We start from the raw sequence: 27925 nt of genomic DNA on the forward strand, positions 1-27925 counted from the left end.
GCTTCTGGTGTCTAAGATAGAATTTCAAATGTAGTAGATATTTAATGAGACAATACCTGTTATTATGAGAGTTGCAAGGCAGTTCTACTGAATGGCTCACAGTAGTTAAAAGCGGTTCAGATACAATCTAGCACCATAATTCAGAAACCTGCACTCCCTAGTGCTCCTCTGAAATAAAGCAAATGCACAACTTCTCTTTACTCACAGTATACACATAAGCAATGAGATAGCAGAGAACCCTTGATATAGAGAGATTTTGGAGACTTACGATAGAAATGTGTGTGAATGCTTAATCTCATTTGTATGACTAGTCACTGGTCTCTCACAGGCTGGAGAGCTGGGCAGAGGTGAACCTCATGAAGTTCAAGGGCAAGTGTAGAATGCTGCATCTGAATCAGTGCAGGGTCGGGGTTGAGCTGCTGGAAAGCAGTTCTACAGAGACCTGTGAGTGCTGATGAACAAGTTCAGTATGAGCCAGCAGTGTGCCCCTCCGACCAAGAGGGCTAATGTTATTCTGGGGTGCATTAAAAAGAGTACAGCCAGCAGATCGAGGGAGGTTCTCCTCTTCCTCTGCTCTCCCTGGTAAGGCCACACTTGAACTATTGCGTCCAGTTCTGGGCTCCCCAGTTCAAGAGAGACAGGGAACTACTGGAGAGAGTTCAGTGGTGTGCCATGAGGATGATCAGGGGACTGGAGCATGTCTCTTATGAGAAGAGTCTGAGAGACCTGGGATTCTTTAGCCAAGAAGACTGAGAAGAACTCTTATAAATATAAATATCTAAAGGGTGGAGATCATGAGGATGGGAGCTGGGCTCTTTTTAGGGGTACCCAGTAAGAGGACAACAGTGATGGGTACAAAATAGAACACAGGAGGTTTCACTTGAACTTAAGGAGAAGATTCTTTCCTTTGAATGTGGCAGAGCACTGGAACAAGCTGCCCAGAGAGGTTGCAGAATATCCTCCAAAGACTTTAAAAATCCACCTGGATGTATTCCTGTGGATCTGATCTAGGCAAACCTGCTTTAACATCCAGAGGTCCCTTGCAACTCATACCATTCTGTGATTCTGTGTCTACAATATAAATAGGGAAAGCCCAGTGGTATTCTTGGTATGTCTTACAAACAGAGAGGTAAATAGCAGACGTATCATAATTTGAAGACCCCACTCTGTGTGCCTGTCATCTGTTGTCTCTAATTCAGGACTAGTGTAAGTATGGAAGAGAAAATACAGACAGTTAAGAAAATCACTCTAGTTCATGGACTATTACAGAAATAAGTTACTTATATGTGTAGTATACCTCATTATATCTTCGTCTGCTCTGAGAAAATGGTTCTATAGCAGTGTATAAAAGGCCTCCACATGTAGACTTTTGACAAATTGCAACTGTGTATGGTAAGTAGGGGGCCTCTGTAATTTGTTTCTCATAATACCTCAGTTAACTGGAAACAAAATTGTTTGGAAACAAGTATTTACAGTTCCTCCAATTTCTAACTTTTTTCCCCCCCTAAATAAATTGTAAATAAATAAAGAGTAAAATCTGCTCATTTGTAAACAGAAAGTACTCCTTTTTTTTTGTTTATTTGTGGTAACTACTGATGGTGTTTTACCTAAACTTAAATGTATCTTTTTCTTTTCTTTCCTTATTTTGTTCTTTTTCCAGAGCAGTGACCAAAGTGAACCCCTATTCACATAAAATGCTGTGAGAAGGAACCTTGACATTTTCATTCTCAGTGGTAAATCCCATATGTTACATTTAGCTTCTTGTATTTCATTTCTGTGATATATCTGGTGTTTTCTCCTCACTGATCTCTATGAAAACTTCTGCATTCATAAAACAGATTAAATGAAAACTTCCTTCCCAGCTTTTAACTTCAGTTCTTTCAAAGTGAGGACCATTCATCTTTAGTAGTATAATTAACAATCTCTAAGAATGTTTACACAATGGAGAAATATAAGCTAGCTTGAAATCATCGTCTTCACTTGCCTATATCTATATGGCCATGGCACCAGAGAGCTGAGCAGAGTTTAATTTATCCTGGCTCTTACTTGACTTTTGGGGTTTGTATTAGTGAGCTAACCAGTTGAAAGCCAACTCAATGACAGGCTCTGCAGGCTCTGCAGTACACTCGCTGCTGTGTTTTTAAGTAATAGAAAATGGTTGCTTCATTCTCAGATTTACCACATAGGACAGATACTGAATTATCTAGACTAATACAGAGTAAAATCAATATCTTTATCAATATTTTTCTATATTTTGGACAGATATGATGCATTAATGAAAAACATATAAATTAAATAGATATTTAAAATTGTATGCCTACATTAAGAGGTAGTGCTTATGTGCATCTTTCATACAAAAAGAACAATTGTAGCTAAATTCTGTATTTCTGGGTTTATCTCAGGAACTGCAAGATCTGACCATATGTAAATTGTTGTGGGACTAGTTGGAAAAAGACTTCAGTGACTGATTAATATTATACAGCTATTAATAAAACAAAAGTCTAGGCTGTATTTGAATGTGGATACTTTTCTGGTAGGTACTCATTTTTGTGACTTAAGCATTAATAAAGATAACAAACTTCAAGAGGCAACTTACATGAAACATTAGTCTTTCAGGTTATTCATTTACTCTATTCAGATTTCCAGTTAAAGTATTCCTGTCAGAAGGAAATTACCATTTATTTAATCCAGTTTCCTATGAAAATACACTTAGTTGATTTTGGGAGTCTTCAATTACCTAATTATATAAGAGAATAATTTATATCTCACAGTCAGAAACTTATGATGCTGATTATTACTCAATTTTCAGCGAAAGATCAGACAGTCTACCCGAGGCACTGCAGGCTTTGCAGTATCTATATATATTTTACTGAGAGGTTTAAATGAATAGTGACCTGTGAAAGAAAGATCAATATGCTGTGACATTGTATTTTCATAATCAAACACCTGAATATGTCTTTTGCTTCAGCTAGATGAAAATGTAACACTCCAACAACCATTCTTGCTTTCAGATTACCTCTGCAAGATTTTGAAAAACCATAACATTTAAATCAATGTAGTGTTTCTCCAGATTACAACAGCTAAATACTTACCAGTTTATCTGTCATACATCACCCAACTCCCATTAACTTAAGTTTAGCCAGATTGTCAGCACCAGTTTCCGAAGCGCTCATGAAGTGATCTTCCAGAGTGAACTTCAGAGAATGCATCACAATATTTAAAAAAAAAAAAAAAAAAAAGAAGAAAAAAAAAAAAAGAGGCTATTTGATAATTATACATTATCCCAGGTATGTCATTATGTACATTTTATTGTAATGAATTAATTCACTGCAAACGGCACAGTTGTAACAATAGTTTCTGTCATTCAATAGGCTTTTTGCTAAAATTGCTTCAGTGGTTGATCTCTATTCAAGGGTGCTTTTTATGCACTCTTTGATATGTACAGTCACTAAGAAGATGACTTATTATAAGGAGTATCAAATGACCTGCAGATTCAACCCAGCTAGGAGGCAGTGCTTAATCACAGAGCAGGTGTTCAAGCCATGGGCTTCACATTGGTTCAAAAAGACGTTGGACAAATTCACGCAATAAACATCACAAGTAATTACATGCAGACATACATGTGTTGTCTAGGAAACTCCTGAACGTAAAGAGAATACATCAAGGGAGACTAAACAAGGAAGTATCACTTCCCATAACCCTGGGTAAATTACCTCAATAGCTCATCAACCTCGCATAAAACCCCCACAATATTTAAGTTATAATTTTTTTTCTAGCTTTGGCTCCAAGTTTTGCCATGTAAGCTTAAGATGCTACTTACTATGCAAAATATTTTCCATAGGTAACTTACAGTCTTTCGTTGACTGTATCTGTTCTCCAATCCTTTATTTTAAACAGAGCATTTTCATGCCTTGTTATAAGGCATGTTTTCTAGAACTTCTGTAATTACTGCAGTTATTTTTTCAATTCTTTTAAGTTCTTCAGGTTCCTTTTTCAAATGAGGGCAGCAGAAAGTAGATAAAATATTTCCTTCATAATTTTCCTAACACGGTCTTCAGCAGTAAATCAGTCTTGCTTTTGTTTTAGATATTATCCTACTTACACATCCAAGAATCGTATTCACCCTTTTATGTAAAGCATCGCAGTAGGAGATAATCTTCCTTTGATTACTTTCCGTGACTACTCAGTCTTTTTCAGTCACTGCTTTCCAGGACTGCATCTCCATTTTGTAATTATGGCCTGCATTCATCCTTCACTGGTGAATAATTTTGCATTTCTTTGTATTATGTCATATGATGTTTGAAAGGATCTTTTTCACCAAGAAACTGCATGACTGGTAGATCTCCAGCTATTGTGTTGTCTCTAAAGTTTGATTAAGGGTGATCATCATCTTAAACATTTTCTTACCTGAAAAGCAGTAGAATGCTTTAGTGTTAACCTAGAGCAAACAATGAGCTGAAGGAATTAATTTCATTTAAATATTTCCAAAATGCCAGGGTGTTATTTCATATGTTTATGGTCATGTAAGGTTCACCATTGCACTATGAAGCTTGAACTTTACCTGACCAAATCTGTTTCACAAGAGGTCAATATTTCATAGATAGCAAAGTTAAGTACAGAATGTTTATTGCCACGAGATGAGAGAAATCTTAGCAAATGTTGTTAAAAGTTTCAAACATGTGTGAATTTGGAAGGGATTCTTGGAAAAAATGAATCATTTTTATTGAACAGGAGAACTGGAACATTTGGTCTAAATAGTACTTCTTCAGGAAAAGGGGAAGCACGTATTCCAAACTGAGACCTTCTTCTGTGAAGACAAACGTAAAGGTATAGTATGTTCTTTTCAGAAGAAATCATTCTTTAGTCCCATGATGTGATAGTCATTGATGTTTTGAAAGCTGAATAATCCAGAGAAGCTGCTTGTAACTGTGGTAAGGATAGGCAGATGTAAGCAGTTTTCTGTTTCCTCTTACGAGTCTGTGTAACCTTTGTAACTCTTTTTCTGTATTTGAAGCTGTTGTAAATAAATTACTTTCTTTTACAAGGCTTTTCTCAAGTGCACCTGTAGACTAAGTTTCAAACAGGACATTCTATGTCCTTGTGTAAGGCTTTTCAAATTGAATTGCTGGACCACAGGGTATAGAATCTCTTTGACATTTCCAGGGCATTCAAAGGATAATAAAATGCGTGTCTGTGTAGAAGATGCCTCCCATTTTGCATGCTGCAGGATGGTAAGACTGCTACCATTGAACGCTAATGGTGATGGCAAAGTTTGCAGAGCTGTAATTCTAGCAGTCCTTGTGTTATCTTTAAATTATATCACTATAAGCATCACTTCTATTCCAGATTATTAATAAAATTACAGACTGCACATTGGTATAAACCGAGTGAAATATTTTCCTAGATGATGAGGCTTTTAATTATTTGAGTTTATCTTTTGTATGAGTGTTGTATTTCTAGTAAGAATGCTAAACAGAACCAAGGCAAATATTTTTCAGAGTACTATTTTGTCTACCTGATTTATAACTGCATCAAATAACAGCACTCTGTGTTAATGGCATTAATTGAATTGCTGTCTTCTATCAGCTTATATTATGGGAATAAATATTAACAGCTGTTACTTTTCAGAACATTTTGTGACTATTGGAATATCCATTTTAGCATATACTAACATACAAATTAATTTTTTAATCTTAAAACCATAAGGAGTAGGTCTTCTGTCAACATAATCTTTGTTTCTAAACATATGTCATGGGGCAATTTGAGAAATTCTAAAAGTTAATTTGCTATATCTTAAGACCTAGAGGTCTTGGTTTGTGTGTTGCATTATAGAACTTCAAGGATCCCCAGATGACTGAATTTGGGAAATTAGGGATGAGGTGTAAAAACTAAATTTGTGCAACAACTGCTAAATTTGCAGAAGTCATATTGTAGTTAACTTTTACAGAATCACAGAATGCATCCAGCTGGAAGAGACTTCAAAGATCATACATTCCAACACTCGACCCAGCACTAAGAATCAACACTAACCCATGTCCCCAAGTGCCAGGTCAAATTGTTACCTCCTGTTGAACACTGTCACTGTTTAAGTTTTTCAGGGCAAAATTTCCACATGGCAGAATTTAGATTACCCCTCCTCTCCCCCTCCCTCAGGGAAGAGATAGGCAGGGGAAGTAAGGGATAAAGAAAAGGACTTGCACAGAATTGGAAGTTAAGAAAATAATTTTTTAAAAAAATAAAAGGTATTTAGGGAAGAGGGATGTACAGAGAGATTGAGGGAAGGAATATATACAGATATATACAAAACTCAGGGATGGCAATGGATTCCCCCACAGCATATGGATGTAGGCCCAAACATGTGGAAGCAGGCCTGACCGCATGCCAGCAAACAGCCTCCCACAAAGCAGGAAGGGAAGAGACCTTACTGGACCTTCCTGCTCCCTTAAATAGAGGATAGGCAGGAAATGTGAGAGCATAACATGACCCAGTGACTCCCACTGGGCTTGGGTTCCACCTGTTAACCCTTAAACCACAACAAATACACATAATGGTACTTCCTCTTCTTAAAAAGCTTTGAGACCTCATATGAGAGATATTACATAAACCCCATTTATTTAGTTCAATAATTATTTAGGTAGAATTCAAGTGGTAGGATGCTTGAGCTGTTCAAAGCCAATATTGGTGTTGGATATCTACAGCTAAGTATGATGTCTGTTTTACATAATGTATTTTGGGTTTTAAATACCAAATCTCTTTTCTCTTACAAAGAAGTCGATTGGGATTCTGATGGCCGCATCAGCTTCAAAGAGTTTGATTCTGCAGTGAAGTATGGATGAGATGAAGTATTACCAGTGTACTTTGCCTAAAGAATATTCTCTGGTGAAAAGACAAAGTAAAAACTTAAGATCTCAAGATATTTAAAAATCAATGAAACTTCATTTGTTTCAGCCAGCATTTTAAGAACTTCGACTGTAAGTGTAGCTCTGAAGAACAGCCTTTGAAGCTTTACTGTTGACAAGTTGGGTGTATTAATTTACATGTGTATGTGTGTGTAGAATACTTAAAATATTTGAAATCTCAATTGATTCCAAATCACCCTAGTTAGGAACTACAACTCTGCATTTTTGCCTTTTTTTTTTTTTATTATTTAACAGATGTGACAGGAGCAACTCTGATTTTCAGTTACTTTGAAATGTATTTGTTTACCTTTTTAGCAGCCCTTCACTGACAGACCAAAATATTGCACACATACAGCAAGTGATTAAATTTAGGGCAGATAATGCCTGTTTGTTAAAAATCAGTAGTATATTTGTCTTTATTGTTATCTTTTCATATATTGTAATATATTACACATTATTTTTAATTTAACATTTATTGGTTAGTTATCAACATGATTCAATTCTGAACAATTACCATTAACTGCGTATGGAAGAAAGTAAAGCATAAATATTTAAGTTTTGTTGTTTGTCTGTTTTTTTAAACAGTTTTTGAAATGGATATAAGAATACCTTGTAGACCTCAACCTTGCAGGATGGAAGTTTTGTGTATTCAAAACCTTCAGCTGGCATTTAGGTAAGAATTTGGATGTATATACTCCAGCAAGATCAGAGAATTTCCCAAGAATTAAGGAGAAATGTAATGTAGAATCTGTCATTGTCTACAAAGCTATCTTCCCTTCTGTCTCTGGATCTTATCCAGTAAATAAATGTTCTTGCCTGCTGTAAGTTTATATACATCCATCCAAGATGTGCTGCAGTGAGATAAATCTTTCTTATTAAATTTATTTTATCTGTGATCACTTACTTCCTACAGCCTTTGTGTGCTCACATTAATAGTAACAGATAATAGAGATTTCATTACGGGTCCTGTCTCTGATCATATGATCCACTCTGTTGCTCATTTCTGTATACCCACCAGTTGTGAAATTGCTTGGATTAGAGATTTCTTTTGAAACTGTACAGAACAATCCCCTTCTCAAGTGAGTACTGGAACACATACTTAATATTGCTCTAAATAAATACCAATTAACAAATAATCATGGTCAGTAAAACAAAGAGAGTATTAATTCTACTCTTAAATCAAGTGAATCTCTAATTTCTTTCAAATTTTAGTGAGGTATTCCAGAGTACAATTTACAGGCAAAGCACTTATAAAATGGTGTCTATGATTTCTGTTCCCATTATATGTATGTATACCATTATGTACCGGCAAAGTGAAATCTTTCTTTTGTTCTAATTCCAAGGTAGATAATGTATGCTTAATGTTAGGAAGTTGGAGACAGTGAATATATCAGCAGATATAGCTGACACTATATATAAGAAAGAGATATCCATTAGATGAAATGAGCAGTAACTCAGATAGCATGCTTTATTTGCTAATGAGTGGGAGCAAGCTGGTGCTACCTTTGAAAAGCGATGGCAGGACATGCTGACAGGTTGGAGATTTTGCCTTGGAAATGCCAAGGCAATAGATGAATGTTTTCATGAAAGAGTCACCACCATGGATGTTAATCAGCAATATCATCACAGCCTCTTCTAAGATGCAGGAGATTGAATTATTATCCCACATGGATAGTCACTACAGGTCTAGACACATTCATGAAAAAATGTATGTTGGCTTGCTGCGATATTACTTACATTGCATTTTTTTGGTCAGAAGACTTCAGTTTTTATGGTGCTCCTATAACCTTCCTAGACACCGAATCTATGCAGTATTATTTTATTATGTTTTATCATTATTTATTATTTTCCTTATTTAAAAATAATTATTTAGTTCATCAGGTGCAGTTAAAAAGTCTGGTTTATATTTCGGACAATAAATCTGCTGTATACTACAAGTATATTCATCTGTTAAATATAACAGACTGAAAGATCTTTGTGTGCTTTTCATTTTAAGAAATGTCTATATGGCAAGGAATCCTAGAGAAGATAGTGGTTTCTATCTCCTTTATTTCCATATGCTCTCCATCCTCATTTTTTGGAGACATGAAAAGTTATTATGAACTTGATTTACTGAGAACATAAAGTCCAGGAGAGGCCAATGAAATTATTTTACCGTGTTGGAAATTTCTTTAGAAAATAACAGAACTGTATTAAAGGATCATAAGTGTTCTCATTGCCCCCACTGTGGGAACTGACAGAAAAAAACTGGAGATGACCGCAGCTGAACTATGCAGTGGAACTGCATAGGCCCTGCTGACATTCTTCCTACTGAATAGCTGAAGAAAAGTTAATTACTAGCCACTGCTTACCTGGGTTTTGGCTAGCAAACTGCAGGAATACTTCACCTATCACTATAAATTGATAAAATTAGGAATGACATTTATTAGGTGAGTTAGGTGGTGGCTATTCACAGTAATGATTTGGTAAGCAACAAAAGCAATAGCTACCCAGCTCTTGGATGAAAGAAACCACCTGCTCTTCATTTTTGTATGGTTTCTATTGCTATTATAACAGCTCAACCTGAAAGGACTGGCAGCACTATGAGCTGCAGTCAGCCTTAGTTTACAAGCCACAACTTGGACAACTCATGACAACTCTAGAGTAATATAAAATGGTACTGTCCACCCATTAGCAGGTTCCAGTCTTACCTGCAACATTTACAAATGTGTAAGGGGATCAGTGATACGAATTATGTAAACCCAGATTAAGTCTTCTTTTGCTTGATAGCTACAAACTTTGTCACAACCCTGAGAACTCAGTTGTAGTTGAACCTCCAGCACTGAAAAAAAGACTTGCAGTAGCTAAAGAACCATAACTCTTTAACAAATAATTATTCATGTACCCTGTGGAACAGCACAGAGGTAAATCTTCAGGATTTTCTTACCAGAATATTATACTAGTTTTTCCAAGTTCATGAGCACATTTGCTATCTTATTATGTTTTTTTTTTGTTGTTGTTTTCTAACAGCTCAGTTAATTAACATGCATGATTTCCTTGTTTAAAATATCCATTTAAAAAATATTTACTTTTCTCAAGATTTCAAGTGAGGAATCATTTGTTTAAGTGATTTGCAAATGAATCCTTTATACACATAGCTTATTGCTCTCATTTAATAGCAAATAGATTATATAACCATAAAATATCAAAGTATATTTGTTTTGCTCTTGTGGGGCTTCTGTAATTCACTATACCTTCTGAAATCTAGTAATCTGTAATTTACTTTTGAAGGATTCAGATGATTTAGATGGTTTACCAAGGTCTGTAGTGCCAGGAAAGCAGGCAATGGTTTTAAACTGAAAGAGGATGTGTATAGATAGGACAAGTAGCTCAGAGAAGTTGTGGATGTCATTGGAAGAGCTCAAGGATGGGTCGAATGGGGCTTTGAGCAACTTGATCTAGTGAAAGATGCCCCTACCCATGTCAGGAGAGTTAAATGAAATGACTTTTAAAGGTCCTTTTCAACCCAAACCATTCTATGGTTCTATTATTTTTTATCAAATGAATCAATGAGGAAAGGCTGCAAATGTATTTTATCTGGACTTTAGTAAAGCCTTTGACACTGTTTCCCACAGCATCCTGCTAGAGAAACAGGCTGCTCATAGCTTGGATGGGTGGAGAATTCACTTGGGTTAAGAACTGGTTGGATGGCCAGACTCAAAGAGTGGTGGTGAAAGAAGTTAAATCCAATTAGCAGCTGGTCACTGGTGGTATTCCCCAGGGCTCAGCATTGGGGCCAGTTCTCTTTAATATCTTTAGCAATGATCTGGTCAGGGGAATTAAGTGCACCCTCAATAAGGCTGCAGATGACACTAAATTGAGTGGGAGTGTTGATCTGCTTGAGGTTAGGAAGGCTCTGCAAAGAGATCTGGACAGGCTGGATTGAAAGGCTGAGGTCAGTTGTATCAGGTTTAACAAAGCCGAGTTCTGGGTCTTGCACTTGACTCACACCAATCTCATTAAATGCTACAGGCTTGGGGCAGAGTGGCTGGAAAGTTGTCTGGTGGAAAAGGACCTGGAGGTGTTGGCAGCTGTCTAAACATGATCAACAGTGTGCTCAGGTGGTTAAGAAGACCAACAGCATCCTGGTCTGTATCAAGAATGGTATGGCCAACAGGAGTAGGGAAGTGATTGTGCCCCTGTACTCAGCACTGGTGAGGCAACACCTTGAATACTCTATTCAGTTAGAGGGACCTAACTACAAGAAGGACATTGAGCTGCTGGAGTGTGTCCAGAAAAGGGCAACAAAGCTGGTGAAGGGTCTAGAGAACAGGTCTTACAAGGGGTGGCTGAGGAAACTGGAATTGTTTAGTCTGGAGAACAAGAGGCCTCTGGAGAACAAGGAAGACCTCCTTGCCCTCTACCATTACCTGAAAGGAGGTTGTAGTAAGGTGGGGGTTGGTCTCTTCTCTCTAGTATCAGGTGATAGGATGAGAAGAAATGACCTGAAATTGTGCCAGGGGAGGTTTAGAATGGATATTAGGAAAAAATTCTTTATGGAAAGTGTGGTCAGGCATTGGAACAGGTTGCCCAGGGAGGTGGTGGTGTCACCATCCATGGAGGTTTTAAGGAACATGGTACTGGAAATGGCACTTTGGGATGTGGTTTAATGGCCTTGGCAGTATTAAGTCTATGATTGGACTCAATAATCTTGGAGGGCTTTTCCAATCAAAATAATTCTATGATTCTCTGGTTGTTAAACTATGGTCTTTGGGCAATATGGCATTCTGACTAGCCTGCACAGTGTAGAATACTGAAATCTGGGAGTGCTTTTATTGAAAAATAATCCAGACAATTAAACTCAATATCCAAATTGCCCTCACTGAAATGGTTTGTTTACTTTTTTTCCTGGTGTATCAAATTCAGTAATGAGAAGAACAGCAACACCCTCAAAAATACCCCCAAAACCCATGCAGTGCATCATAGAATATGTCTCTATAAGGTTCCTAAAATAAAACTTAGTGTAAAGATAGTACCTTAGGTTTGTGGCAGTGTTACTGTGCCTTCTATCTTTAATCATCTAGGTGGGTGGTGGCTGACAAGTCAAACCCAGTAACTAGCTGACACACAAAATGTCACGGTTCAAAGAAAAGCTTTGGCATGACTCTCATTTACTACAGCAGATCAGCTTTGGACATCTCTGGCAATGAAATGCTATCTTAAAATTAGGCTGAATTGCATCTGTGTTCTTATTTTGATTCCTTAACACTGTTCTTTGGGAATGCCTCCCAAATGTGAAAAAATATCAGTCCTGTTGGTTTATCTTTTTTCTATAGAGATTGACAAGAACAATATGAGGAAGTACATTGTACATTGTCTATAAGAAACAGTAATAACAAGTGGCTTTCTCAATCATAGAGCCTCTTGTTTGCAGATACAAAAAAAATTGTGATGAATTTTAGAAGAACCCAGAGATTGCACATGCATTAACATTTTGGCTCAAAACATAGTGTGGTTCTGAAGTGAATCCCCTGATTTTTCCCATTTTGTGTACACTGGTTCAGTTTGCAGAGTCATTATGGTGTGTGCAAATCAAGACTCATTGTGGAGGAAAGTAAACTAGAAGACCACTTTGGGCACGTGCAAAAAATGCTTCAGTACCTAACAGAGACATGCGTCTGAATGATGACTAGCTTGCACCACAGTGAAGTTCTCCAAGTCCTCCAGCTTACATCAAGCAGTGCAGCTGACCATCAGCAAAACAATCACAGCAGCAAGCCATCCCATTTTCCATGTTTTTCTTTTGAAAGAAAAGCCAATGTTACTGCTGTCACACTGTCCCCACAGATTTGTTTCCATGGTTCCAGACCTTCATTAGTCCCTTCAGTGGGACTTCTGGATGTTGATCAAACTTGGAGTGGGGGCAGAGTTTGGCAACCAGCATCAGGGTGACAGCCAGAAATGAGCAAGAACAGAAATAAAGCTGCTTTTCAATTTGAGACCGTAAGAAGACATGGCAGTGACATGCTAGTCTCTTCATCATGAGATAGATAAAAGCATTCCTAGAGTGGAGGATCCTGTGGAGAGGAAAGCCACAATTCTGTAGCATGTTTTCTGTTCAGTACAAAATGTATAGTGACAACATTTCGTCTAGTGACTCACCACCAGTGGCATCATAATCCTAAACTAGTGCTTTTGCACTGAAGTATTTGCTAATGCAGAGTTAGCCCAGGAATCTGCTTTTTAAAACTACTTTGATACCTGTACTATGGTGAAAATCTCAGCCTGTTAGGTGGAATCTCTTGATACCAGTGAGTATTTCTGTGCACTCAGGTCGATTTTGAGTTTAGGTGTAGAATTCTGCTTGAATCATTTTACTTTAAATAAATTTACTAAATATAAGAATATCTTAATCTATAAGAATGTAGATGAAGGTGGCTTACAAACTAGCTATGAGAAATAAGACACCTGCAATCTTAGTGTTTTTGTACCTCTTAGGATGAGTTGCTGTGCTAGAAGGCCTGACAAATCTACCAAGAAAACCCTAATACCTGCAGAACCTTTATGCTAGAAAGGAAGGGATTTTGAAATGTTTAGTCTTTCTTGGACAAGAGACCTGTGATAGATGTTAAATAATTGTGAAATATGCAGCAACATATTGAGATATGTCATATGTGTCCAGTTCTGGGCCCCTCAGTTTAAGAAGGACATCGAGACACTTGAATGTGTCCAGAGAAGGGCAACAAGGCTGGTGAGAGGCCTTGAGCACAAGCCCTATGAGGAGAGGCTGAGGGAGCTGGGATTGTTTAGCCTGGAGAAGAGAAGGATCAGGGGTGACCTCATTGCCCTCTACAACTACCTGAAAGGTGGTTGTAGACAGGAAGGGGTTGGTCTCTTCTCCCAGGCAACCAGCACCAGAACAAGGGGACACAGTCTCAAGCTGTTCCAGGGGAGGTTTAGACTCGAGGTGAGGAAAAAGTTCTTCACTGAGCGAGTCATTCGTCATTGGAATGGGCTGCCCAGGGAGGTGGTGGAGTCACTGTCCCTGGAGGTGTTCAAGGGGAGATTGGACATGGCACTTGGTGCCATGGTCTAGTTGTGAGGTCTGTTGGAACAGGTTGGACTTGATGATCCTTGGGGTCTCTTCCAACCTTAGTTATACTGTGATACTGTGATGTTTGTCATCATTCCTTTTCCTGGCTAAGGGCAACAGTGAGAGTTAGCAATATGAAATTGTAATGATAATAGAGTACAAGTAACAACTCATTTGAAGTTCTACTTACCTACTCTGTTGTGGAAGCAGAACACAGACGTATTTAACTGTCTCAAAAGGCCTCAGAAGATGAATCATACTCTGACTTTTGACAGCCTCGGTTTTAGTAGAGGGAAGCCTTATTCCACAACTGATATGCTGTGCCCAAAGAGAGTAGCTCTGAAGATGGACCCCAAGTATCGTGAATTTCCCAAGTCTCCAATTGGAAGATAAGTCACATAGAGTTAGCAATGATGGAAAAGACCTCCAAGAACATCAAGTCCCAACTGTTAGCCTAACGCTGCCCGGTCCACCACTAAACCATGTCCCTAAGCTCCACATCTATATTGGTTTTGAACACTCCCAGGGACAGTCACTCCACCACTTCCCTGGGTAGCTTGTTCCAATGCTTATCTTTCAGTGGAGATATTTTGCCTAATATGTAATCTAAACCTCCCCTGGCACAACTCAATGCCATTTTCTCTGGTCCTATCACTTGTTACTAGGGAGAAGAGACCAAACCCACCTCACTACGACTTCATTTCATGACAAACTGCCTGCCCATGGCTTGGACACATGTACTCTTCAGTGGGTAAAAGCTGTCTGGATGGCTGAGCCCAGAGAGTAGTGGTGAACAGAGTTAAATCTCTTTGGCCATTGTTATGAGGAGTGTTGCTCAGGGCTCAGTATTGAGGCCAGTTCTGTTTAGTATCTTTAGCAATGATCTGGACAAGGGGATTGAGGTCAGCCTCAGTAAGTTTGCAAACAACACTAAGGTGAATGGAAGTGTTTATCTGCTCAAGGGTAGAAAAGCTCTACAGAGGGATCTGGATAGGCTGGATTGATGGGCTGAGGCCTGTTACATGAGGTTCAACAAAGCCAAGTGCCAGATCCAGCACTTCAGTCACAACAACTCCATGCAACACTGCAGGCTTGGGGAAGAGTGGCTGGAAAGCTGCTTGGCTGAAAATGACTTGGGGGTGTTGTTTAAATTAGATGTTTCATATGGATTAATAGGAAAAAGAAGAATTTTGAAACTCGGTCACGCCATAAACAGCTTCTCTTCTGCAGTTCACTTAGAACATGACCACTGGTTTATTTATATACTGCAGAGCTATATCATACAAAATACTCCCTAGAAGCAAGGTTTAGGTCCTGTGCTCTGCTGTGCTGACAGAGATGTGCTGCTCCAAATGGTGGATCAGTCCTCCTCAGCATCTGCTGAGAAACTTCTGCAATGCTGTCCTGTGCTTGATCTGCCTAATGAGGCAAGTAGTGTTCACATCTTTATGCTGCACCACAACCTGGGTGTATTATGATCAGTCAGACTACTGCATAGAGAGATTTTCTCTGTTCACAGCAATCCATGAGAACAGCTGCAGATTTCTAAACATAGCATGTCACCTAAATTTACTGGAGCTTAAGAAAAGTGAGTTATCTAGATTTATTAAAAAATCATTTAATACTGAAACTTACTCAGTGCCTTTGACAAAGACTGGTCAGAGACTATGTTTATATTGCTGCCATGGTTATAATATTTTGTTCCTAGTTGTGAAAACTGTCACAATCTACAAGTTGGTGTGAGGTATTAAAGTTTAGATCAGGAAAGGTTCAATTCTTAGGCATATAGAACTGAGGTCTGTAAGTCAAGGGTGAGAAATCATGTTGGATCTCAAGTTGAGATCTGATCATGGCAAAAAGAACAGTGGGATCATAAAGACAATATTTGTAGCTCTTTGGTTTGTACCAGTCTGACAGTGCAGTGATTCATCATTGCAGTTCTCTGTTCTCTATGGCAATTCTCTCACTATAGCATGGAATTTTACAGTGGTGTACGTAAGCCAAGGAACATAAAGTTCAGGCACCTTTGTCCTTCTGAAATCAGAAGAAATTTAGAAATGCTCTATAGCATCAGGTCCATAGTCCATCTAATTCAACAGCCTGTCTCCTAACTGTGCCCATGGGAAACATGATGTACAAAGAGCAGATGAGCTTGGAGTCTACCTGTGTTTCATTGCCCACATATTGCCCCAGCGTCCATACTCAACCATTTAAGAAAGTTGGAGGTCACACTGCTAGTCTGAAAGATTCATGAGGGAGAAAAACTTTTGCTTTTACAAGAAGTGCCAATCACAGACCAAGTGGAACCTGAAGTGGCTTGGACCCTTCCAGTCACCATTGAAAACCCAAGACTTAGACTGTCTTATAAGCAAATGTAAACAGTCAAGGGCTTTCAAAGTATGTTTGTGATCCTTTATACAGATATGTCTTTCACTGTTCTTTTACAGCATGCTCCTATTTTCTAGGAAATGTGCAAATGAGATTAGATTTTATCTGCTAATTAATAGTGTTCCACAGCCTTCTGACAACAGAGGAAGTTCTTCAGTGTCAGCTTTGCTCTCCCTTACACCCCCATTCTTTTAAATTACTTTTATCATGCTTTCAGCAAAACTATAGCTCTTAACAAGGACGTTGGTATCAAAGATGGACTTACACACAGAGGAAAAGGTGAAAAATCCTTCAGTTCTGTTTTACTTCAAAACCTCTGTCTCTTTGGGCTTAAAAGAATTATCTTTTTTCTCAACGGCATACCCCTGTATATCACAAAGATGTGCCCAATATAGTTTGTGCGTTGCATCAAGTGTTTAAATATGGTAAAACACGAGCTGCCCACTTAATTATTTGCAAATCTTTGTTGATTACAAGCTAAGACAAAAATTGAAGGATACTGTAATACTAAAGGTCACAAAATGCATCTTCTAGTAAATAATTCAGAAATATTTCCTCATGAATGAATATATTTTTGGCACTTTAATGCCTTCAGAATATGCTGTGTTGCTTTTATACAGTAATTTCCAAATCCAAATGTTGTTAGTACTGAGTCAAATGCTTGCCATATCTGAACATTACAACACAGGACTTGTAATTTTATAGGAAAATCATATCAAGCTTATTTAACAAAATCTGATGTTTAGCATAAATATAGTACCATTTTGTGTTTTCATATTGACTGGATGTTGTATTACCTCATGTGTTATTTGCAGTTCTTATTTATATATATGGCTTTTAATGTCATACTGTGTGAAGGGATGTTAGAATGAGTGTAATGTAGTTTATACTCTTGAACATCCATTTATATTCCTAAAATGGTATAAAATGAACAAATGAAGATCATAGGCATGGTTATTTATGTGTAACTGTATGTGTTTAAAATTGTGGGCTTCTCTGAGAGCTTACACAGAGTATCTCAGATTCCAGGAAATATTACATCTTGCCAAGTGAACGGCTATAATTGAAGTGCCTATCTTCCATCTCTCCCTTTAAAAGTTTTCTTCACTCTTTTTGTTACACAGTGGTTATGAATGTGACATCATGTTATTACATGAGAAAGTGGAGATTTCCAGGAGATAAAATCTCAGTTAATGCAAGGATTCTTTGAGCATATATCCCTGGGAAGTCTACCTAAAAGTTCTTCTGAAGGAGAAGCTGAAGCAAAGACAAATGTTCAACAGATTGTACTTCAGTGTTTTTCAGAGGTAGCCTGAATCTTCACAGTCTAATATGAATTACTTCAAATTCCTTCCTAATTTCTTTTCTATTTACTTTTCAACAGCACAAATTAAATTTACAGTAGTTTAAACAAAACTCATAAAGTTGTTATACACAAAGAGAAATATGTCAATGTCATTAAAGAGTCCTGCTGACTGTAAAGCAAAATGGCTGATAGAGACTCACTAAGGACACTGTTTTGAAGAATAAAACTAGAAAAGGTCCAGAAACAAATTAGACCAAGCCTGTCATTGTCATGTCAGGTTGACCAGAGCAATCTCAGCAGGACTGAGAAAACCTTGCAAAATGATTACAGAAATGCACTTGAAGTACTGAGAGAGATACATAAACACATTAAATTGTGGTTTTCTTACAAAAGCAATTATATTAACATAAAACCATAGGCCTGATTGTAATAGTAATATTAATTATATCTGTTGATTTGTAATCCATTTCACCCAGTGTAAATCCAGCACTGGCAGGAAGGCACCAATGAAGGTAAAAGTGTGATTTTAAAAGAAAATTAGTGGCATGCCTTACTGAGTACTACAGGGCTTGCCTTGGGACATAAAGATATTCAAGAGCTAATTTATGCCAGCAAAAAGTAGCTGTAGCTGTATTCGCTATCTGAGCTAGTTCATCTATTGCTGTTTATTAGATGTCTCTATATTGTACTCCACAGCAGAGAAATATGCCTGGACATTTTTCAATGTCCTATTCATAGTCAGTGGAATGAGAGGTATTAGTGAAGATTTTACTTTGTTGGCAGGATCTTGAATTCTGATTATAGTGCATGAAAACAGTAATCTAGTTACATCAACTTCTGTTAGAAGATTTGCAACTATGCAAAGCATCCTTTTACTTACAGCTTATATTTGATTCAAAAATCATTGCTGCCCAATAAACAAGAAACACCACAATATAATTTTATAGTCACTTTCCAGAGCATAGCAGGCAATTTAACTCTACAGTTACACCATTACTGTATATTACAAACTATATGTGATGCTCACTTACCTCCAGTGTAGGGCTAGGGCTATTATAAACTTCATATATTTATGATTTTTAAAGCCTCCATGCTGGAAACTGCATGTAATGCAGTAAAACCTTTTTTTTTCTTTACATACTTTTGATCACTATTTCAGGAATATTTACTGGAGCAGAATCTACCCTTGCACATTATGTCAGTAGACAAAGAGGTCTCTGCCTCTGTGAACAGGGGACATAATTCATCTTTCTCTTGCTGAGATAACTTCTTTACTTCTGCTGTTCTCTGACTGATTTTACTTATCCCCAGCTATGCAAATATTACACTTTTTGCATGTTTTGCAAAACCTGTTAATGCTCCTTCCTGAATCAATCAACAGAAAACCTAAATATTTCACCTCTGTGAAATAAGTCTCTAGTATTATCATAAAAAATCACATGGGCAACAGTGGGTTGGCAAGCTCTGTTTGATGTTTCTCCTCCCTGCGCCAGATAATATAAGTGCATAATTGCTCAAGTGCCATCTGGTTGCAACTTAAGATGTGTTGCTCATTGATAATGGAAGTGCTGATTTTGTCCCACACATGAAGGAAGTGTGTTTAATGTAAGCCTGTGTGATTTTGTAGGACCCTGGTGTAAAAAAAGAGCAATGCCTTGTCAAAACCTTTTAAGAAATGTGCATTTAGTAATAATTCTCCTAAATGGAATGGAAATATGGCTGAAAGATACTTGACTGTTTGGGGCTTGAAAATGTGAATTTTTATTATGAGCATGGAGTGGCAGTGTGAAGCCTTCATCTCATGTTATCACACATTGTTAGGGCTTCCCCAGCACAGGAGAAATGGTAGGGAAGAGCAGGTGGGGCTCAGGCCAGTGTCTGCTGGAGTTAATGGCAAAGCTGCCTTTGATTCAAGTGTGTACGACATTGCCCTTTTATCCCAAAAAAACAGGATATGGTGTCAGAGCAGTTGGAAAATGTCCCAAGAATAAGTGAAAACTGAGCAAGAACATGGTAACATTATTCAAATGCACAACAGACTTGAAGATATGTTACATAAATAAATCCTTTTCTTCGTGTCTGTTTAAAGTACAAAAAATAATGTGGTTAAACTGCAGCAAGTGAGATTTATTTTAAAGCAGGAAAAACTTATTAATGATCAGGGAGTGACTGGCAGGGATCTATTGCCTGGAGCAGTTGTCAAATGCCCATTAGCAAGGGGGGCCCCAAGAATAGGCTGAATGTATATCTGCCAGGAAAAGCTTAGGTATAGTCCATTCTGCTGTGGGGCAGGGAGATGAAAGAATGACCTCTGAGAATCCTCCAGCCTCTGCTGTGGTCCTCTGTATTCTGTGTGAAGACTTCTCATCTTCCATGCCTTTATACCAACATTTATGCATAACTCTTCATTCAAAGGAGCAATGCCCTTAGCAGTTCTTCTCTTTGATCTGTATTTGAGACGAGAAAACTGTGAAGCATTATATTTTTATTTTTTTTTTCAAAATCAGCTTTAAAATTTCCTTGTCTACCTGATAATGTCCATTTTAAACACAGATTATTGTCATTACAAATGTGCTTAAAAGTGATAAGGGAGGGGACTAGAAGCTTATTATTAATTTGCTGCTTTGCTGCTTTTATCTTTGGGAAATTAATATTCTGGCAAGGAATCTAATTGGACTTTTTTGTTAATTCTCGCAGTGATGCTTTATTTTGTCCTTTTGGGACTGGAGAGAAAAATCAGCATCTGGTGTTTGAGGATGCTAGGGATTTGCACTATATTATGTGTAATATCTCTACTGTAAATAAACAAAACAAAGAATTAAGTGGATAATGAGGTACTCCTACTACTTGTTCTCTGCTGGACATCTTGGGCATCACATTGCCCAATATTAGCAATATATTTTTTCAAGCATAAACCAGAAATAATGAAGATTGTCAGATATGCAGAGGGGGTTTTGCTCTTCAGTACTGTATCTGTCTGTATGAGAGGATAAGACACAAGATTAGTTGAATTTGTGTCACAGGCCTTGAAGGCACTAAGAGGCCTGGCTGCCCCCGTGCGGCTTTCCTCAGGGCCTACCACCTGTTGGCCCATAGCCCAGGACTTGATGTTAGCTTCGGTGACGCCAGCAGCTCCTGCCCCAGTGACAGCAGGGCTGTACTCCAGCTCCTCACATTCCAGCCTGGCCCTTTACTCATTCTTTTCCCCAGGGATGTGCCTGATGCCCATGGGTGGGGCTGCCTCTGGTGCCCCCAGCCTGCCCTGCTACCTTGGGATGGGCCCTGGCTCTGGGCCCTGCTCTGCTGCTCCAGGACGCTCCCACAGGGAGCCACTACCCAGTGCTGCCTGCACAGGCTGTGCAGTGGTTTCTTTTCACTTCAGAAGAAATGTAGAAGAGCTACACTGGAAGTGTTGTCTAATGCAAAACAGTTCTGTGAATTCTTGGGGGATTTCTCTTTTCTTGGGCAGGGACAGGAAAAAGAAAAAAAAAAAGATGACAAAAGGAGTGAGTATTTGGTACCTCTGCACATGTATGGCATCAAGCAAAGTGAAGGCATGATTTCATTTTCTCTTAAACACTATGAAAATGCTTGTGTTTGGTGCCAAGCAAGCTGAGGCCTAGATTCCTGCCACTGTGCTGAAACAACAGAAGATACCTCCCTCAGCCAGATTTCAAGTGAATTTTCTAAAGACTACAAGGAAGCAAGAACCACAGCAGTCTACAGGAGAACTTTTCCATGTCTTGACAGTCCTTCTTTAGGTATTGGCAGTGCCTGACCCTGAGGCAGCTGGAAGTGATGGCTGGAATTAATACTTTACCTCAGTTTTGGCATTCCACCTTGAACACAGCCATATGTATGTAGAATGCAAAATTATTGTAATATATATATGATATGATACTTAAACTTAGCACTTCCTCAGCAATTGCTATGCAGAACTGTAAAGGAAAGCCAGATGAATTGCCAAGCAGACATAGTGAAAATTAATGATGAGGATAGGACTCAGTAGGGCTGTTAACATCTGGTCTCAGTGCTCTGCTGAACACCCTGTTATTGGTTAAAATCTGTTAGTAGCACCTTAGGTGGGTGTCCTCGGCTTTTCCCTGACAACTCCACTGGTTGCTGAGAAGGCTCAGTTGAATTCGCAGGAGACTGCTGCAACTGTTCCACCTCCTTGTGCTGTCCCCAGGAATCTATGCCCACTGGCAGTGGTCAAGGTGACAGGTATGTAGTACCCTGACTTCTGACTGGCTGCTTAGGAGGATAAACTTGAACACCTGTGCCAGAAAATGTCCAAAGTTGTAAAAAATAATGGTCTTTTCTCCCAGACAACCAGCACCAGAACAAGGGGACACAGTCTCAAGCTGTGCCAGGGGAAGTTTAGGTTCGAGGTGAGGAGGAATTTTTTTACAGAGAGAGGGACTGGCCTTTGGAATGTGCTGCCCAGGGAGGTGGTTGAGTCACCATCCCTGGAGGTGTTCAAAAAAAGGATTGGACGTGGCACTTGAAGCCATGGTTTAGTTAGTCATGAGGTGTTGGGTGATAGGTTGGACTTGATGATCTCTGAGGTCTTTTCCAACATTATTGATTCTATGATTCTATGATTCTACTGTCAGTGATGGAAAACTCATTCTGAGCCACATCTGTACTAACACATGTCAAAAAGCACTAGTGCTCTGCCACAACATCACTAAAATTTGATGAAATGATAGTTCTTGGAAAAAAATAAATCATTTTTATGTGTCCTTAAACTATAATCTTATACAGCAACTCATATTCCTAGTAACATGGCATGAAAGCATCACAACTACACAAAGTATAGGTTGTCTGATGTTAAACTGCCAGCAAGGACAAACTATTTTTAGAGCTGTCATATAATATTGCACCTGAGTTTTATTTGTCTTCTTATTAAAAGAGGTTTTCCTTCAGAGAAGTTCACTTGAATTCTATGCTCATTTACTGAGTCTTATGTTCCTATTCAATTTATTTTAAAACAGATTCTTCGGGGAAAATTATAAAGCTAATTTGAACTGATTCTTTGGAGACTCAGGCTTAAATGAAGTGCCATAAAATTGGCAGTCAAAGTGAAAAAATAGAATTGAATTTTATACTTGTATTACTCAATAGACACAAGCACCTTGCTTTTCACTGCTGCTGAGGGTTTTGATGTAGTATATTTCAGACTATTTAAACACAACTAAGAATTAAACTTCACTGATGTTTTCACTACTGAGGAACTACAGAGTTGTCCCGAACAAAATATATTTTATCAGATTACAAATTTATGACTGGCATGTTCACAAAGTTTGTCATTCTCTTCATTTTTTCAAAACCAGTTCTGTAAGCTCCCAGTGGTATGAACTGTAACCTTAGAGGACACAGTCTCAAGCTGCACCAGGGGAAGTTTCGGTTTGAGGTGAGGAGAAAATTCTTCAAAGAGAGAGTTGTTAGCCATTGGAATGGGCTCCCCAGGGAGGTGGTGGAGTCATTGTCCCTGGAAGTGTTCAAGAGGGGATTGGACGTGGCACTAGGTGCCATGGTCTAGTAACATGGGTGACAGGTTGGACTTGATGATCTTTGAGGTCTTTTCCAACCTTGTTGATTCTATGATTCAGCAAATAAAATGAAGTCCTGTATTTGTAGGACATCTGGAAGACGCATCTAGATAGCATAATGTTTATCACCAAGATCCTCCCCTCTCTCCATTTCTATGTCCACCAGCTAACATTTGGGTCAAAATACTGAGCTGTTGTGGACGTCCAGCAGTTTGAAGTTCCAATGTAAAACATTTTGTAAAAGGTGTGAGATTTGAGTGGCAGATGTGTGGCTTTTTTCCAAAACCAACAACGGGGTTTCAATTTTAGAATCCCATATATCCCAGTTTTACTGGGACAGAATCACAGGCCAGCCATGGGCTGTAGGCCATTACCAGTTGCAAGTCAGCCAGTGTAGCTGACTTGAGTTTTCTCACAGGTGTATCCCATACCATAAACATCATCCTCAGTATAATGAGGGAAGTTTGCAAGGGACAGAGTGCTTCTTATGTGGGCTTCTGATCTCGTTTAGTCACCTCTTCCTTCTCTTGCTCTTGAGGACTGTTTTCCTGTGACTGCTGCATCTCTGCTGGGATAAGTATAACTATGTGCTTTATACTGACATTGATATCAGTTTTGGTTTTTCATTAAATCTGTTTTCATTTCAGCTCATGGGTGTTCTTTCCTTTTCCTGATCCTCCTTCTCTGCTAGGGTGATCGAGCAGCTGCCATAATCTAGCTTCAGGTATAGGCTAAACATAGACACCATGTTATAGGGCATTACTCCATCTCAGCACTGTGCTTCCAACTTAGCAGATGCAGAAGTGAGAATATGAAAAGATGTGCTAGAGAAAACTCCCATTCCCTTTACTTGCTCTGCACACATGGTCCTATATGAGAAAGTACTGTTATTTTCTACAAATACATTAAGAAATAAATTTTAAAAAACAATATTGCTTTGTTCTGGTAATCTTGATGTGAAAACAAGTTTACTGAAAGAAGCCTTCATTCCCAGGATAATTTTCTGATGTTCTCAGCTTTCCAGAAACCATTAGTCAGGAGCAGAAGTGCTTATTTGCTTTGGCTCCCATCATACGTGTTGGACACCTGAAGTTAGAACCAAAGTTGACATTAAAATGTGGAAATTAAAATCCCCCATCTTTCTCACATGCTGGGTTGCTACAGCCTTCAGTGATCTCAGTGGGAGCTGTGGCTGTTCAACATTTTGAAAATCTCACCATTTGAAGAGAGGTGCTTAGTGAAGGAGATAGATGTCTGGTTGCCTTGATAGCCCTCAAGTGCTCCCTGGAAGCAAATGGAAGTGAGGGGGATGTGATGCTGATTGTGTTTGCTGTGCTGCTGAGCCCATGGAAACCCATGGATTGCTCTCCGCTGTAGACTTGGCTTTCTGCAAGCAGAGCTTGTCACCTGCTAGTCAGAAACTTTCTTCTACCCCTTTTTGCTTAAGACATTGAGCAGAATTTGCCAAGATATTGCCAGTTACAAGCATATCTAGCTCTGGGATATGGCACATGGTGAATTATCTTGTTCATAGGGCAGAATTTTGATAGACTGAGCTGATCTTTGGATCACTGGAAATTCTGTACCATCTGTCATGATTACAAAAAGAATAATGCTTGCTCAAAGACAGCGATTTGGCCTTGGTTTATATCAATGGCTGAGAAGCTGAAATTTCAATCTATTAAAAACTCCAAGCCTCCCTTCTGCCCTCATCTCCCTGCAGGGTACATCCTCCCCTCAAGCCTGACTTTCCCATCCCATTATTTTCAGTGGCTCTTTAAGGCAGAATAAGACCATGAAGTTTTCCCCACTGCCAGTCTTCTAGTGCCCCCCAGGGCCCTCCCCATGGCCCCATCTGGTTTCCCTAAGCTGAGGAGGCTTCCTAGCAAACTTTTCTACCAATGTGTATAAAGCTGTGCAATTATTTAAGAAACCTGTTTTGCTCCTGTTGAATTCAGGGTTGATTACAAGATTCTTCCTTCTATCCACTGATCTCATTGATTATATTTTTTAATTTTTTCTTGGAGAACAAGATGGTCAGCAGTGTTGGTCATTACTTAATTGTAAATAGCAACATAAACTGTTATTTGCATGATGCTTATTTATCTGCTGAAGATAAAGGTCTTTTAAGAACCCCAGCAGGTTTTGGAGAATTATTAAACACATGGTAAAAGGATGGATCTATACCTGATTCTAGGGGATCAGGTATATCAGGTGGATCTATACCTGATTCTAGAGATTCAGGTTTAGGTCTACAGAAAGTATACAGCTAGAAATAATATACATGAGACCAGGAACTCAATGCAAACTATTTAAATAATTTAAGCTTTTTTCAAATTCAACTTCTTTAGTTTCATTGAATTGTTCATTTTACAAAGCTGTCTGTCTCCTTTCTGATCTGAGTGCTGTCCCTCTAACAGTCTTGTTTCATTTGTCCCAGGATGAAAACTCTGTTTTCTCCGTTTTAAATTGTATATATCCCCATGTCTATCTTCTAATTGTTGTTAAATAGACCTGATTTTATTTAGGTATTTATTTGATCTAATCACCAGAAATAGTAATGTAGTCAAAACAGGTCTGTTTATTTGCCGATGGAACTAAACCTGACGCGGCATAAGCTCAAACAACAAAAGAGCTCACATATCTATTTGCCCTCATCCAATCCAATGTCATGCTACAAATTAAAATAGTTTTCTCTGTGAGTTAAGCAAGAGCAGATGCAATTCACATTCTTTTGGCTTGCACGATCACTTTCTTTAGAAAGCCTTTTGAAAATGTTCTGTAAAAGAAGTCTGACTGGTTTTGTTCTCTCATCTTTTAGGGGCACTGTAGAAGAAGTAAGAGAGGAAATTCAACCGCAGGATAGGAAAAAAGAAGAAACTCAGGAGAAACAGAAAAAAACCCCAAACCTTTTCACAGGAAGCTGAGGAGGTAAACACTGTTTATTTCAAAACTACATATAGAAATAGTAGTGTAAATGAAAATACTTACAAGCTGCCCATAGGCAGTCTTCCTGTAATTCTATTGCACCACAGAGATCAGTGCTTTAGAGACGCCATTAGATACATAGGCTCTTGATACTAAATCACACAGCATTCAATGTGAGAAATAGTAGAATAGAAAGGGAATTGCCTTTATGTAGGAACTGGGAGCACATCTCCATAGCAGAGCTGAGGGCAAAGCAGAGTATATGCTGTACAGTGCTGTGTGTCCTCTCTGTCCGTGCTGTCTGTGGGCAAAGCAGAGAGCTGGCCAGGGTATTGCTGGCACCCAGTGTGCTGCCTGGCAGCTGCAGTGCTCCACACCTTTGTGAGTATGTTGACAACTCAAATTCTGTGCAGACAGTGTACTTTTGCTCTCTGCTGCTTTCCAGGTATAATTACAATGGGACATCAATATTCAGTTCCAGCAACAGCTACCTTCATTCTTTTTTAGTTATCTGGTATCCTTGGTGACTCCATGTATTTTATTATGTTGTCTAGCTATCTGTCAGAAAAGTAAAATCTGAAAAATACATCTGAAGAACCCAAAAATGTATAAAATAAACATCTTTCCAAAAATCACGTTTATAAAATGGCTACAGGTAATTGTCTACTACAACATTTGCACAATAAGACTTAAAAGCAATGAAATTTATACTTAAAGACTGTGCAACCTTCACAGTAAATCTTGTAGGTCAATGCAGATTAACATAAAAGCATTGTCATGTCAAGTAAGAAATTCCCTTTTCTTCCCCACACAGTAAGACCTCTGTCTTGAGCTGCCCCCAAAATAGTCTGACTGGCTGTTGTCTACATTAAATGCAGCACATCTGTTTTCACTTTTAGAATTAGTTTGACATTTTATTTTTAGTGATAATGAGCGGGGAACATTATCAATGGGCTTTAACAGTTACTTATATTGTCCTCCCTGACAATACATTTTTGCATACCTAAGTCTCTTCCAAAATGGAGAACTTTGTTAGCTCCAGAAGTCTGTTCCCTTCCATAAGGCTAGTAGAAGTAGCTGAACAAACCAATCTCCAATGAAGCTCCAGTCTTTATTATTTTTTTTTTTCCTTAAAGGTTTTATAATAAAGCTTAATCCAGTCAGTTTAGGAAAGATGTTGAGTTGGTGAAACATGTCCAGAGAAGGGCAACAAAGCTGATGAGAGGTCTCAAGCACAAGCCCTATGAGGAGAGGCTGCGGGAGCTGGGGTTGCTTAGCCTGGAGAAGAGGAGGTTCAGGGGAGACCTTATTGCTGTCTGCAACTACCTTGAGGGAGGGTGTAGCCAGGTGCGGATTGGTCTCTTCTCCCAGGCAGCCAGCACCAGAACAAGAGGATACAGTCTCAAGGTGTGCCAAGGGAGGTTTAGGCTAGATGTTAGGAAGAAATTCTTCACAGAAAGAGTGATTGGCCATTGGAATGATAGGTTGGACTCAATGATCTCGAAGGTCTTTTCCAACCTGGGTAATTCTGTTCTGTTCTGTTCTATTCTATTCTATCCTATCCTATTCTATTCTATTCTATTCTAATACATCCTCTGAAAGGCTGGGGAGATAAAGACATGATTCACTAGAGTAAGTGCTCCAATGAGTGTGAAACTCAAAAATATATGTTTCTGTGGCAAAATGCTACTTCCTTTGTATTTGCTTAGTTATTAGATTGATTTTATTAGATACAATTATGAGGTATAAAACTAGAACAATAAATATTGATATACTC

Source organism: Dryobates pubescens, chromosome 5, assembly GCF_014839835.1.
Source record: "Dryobates pubescens isolate bDryPub1 chromosome 5, bDryPub1.pri, whole genome shotgun sequence".
Taxonomy (NCBI): Eukaryota; Metazoa; Chordata; class Aves; order Piciformes; family Picidae; genus Dryobates; species Dryobates pubescens.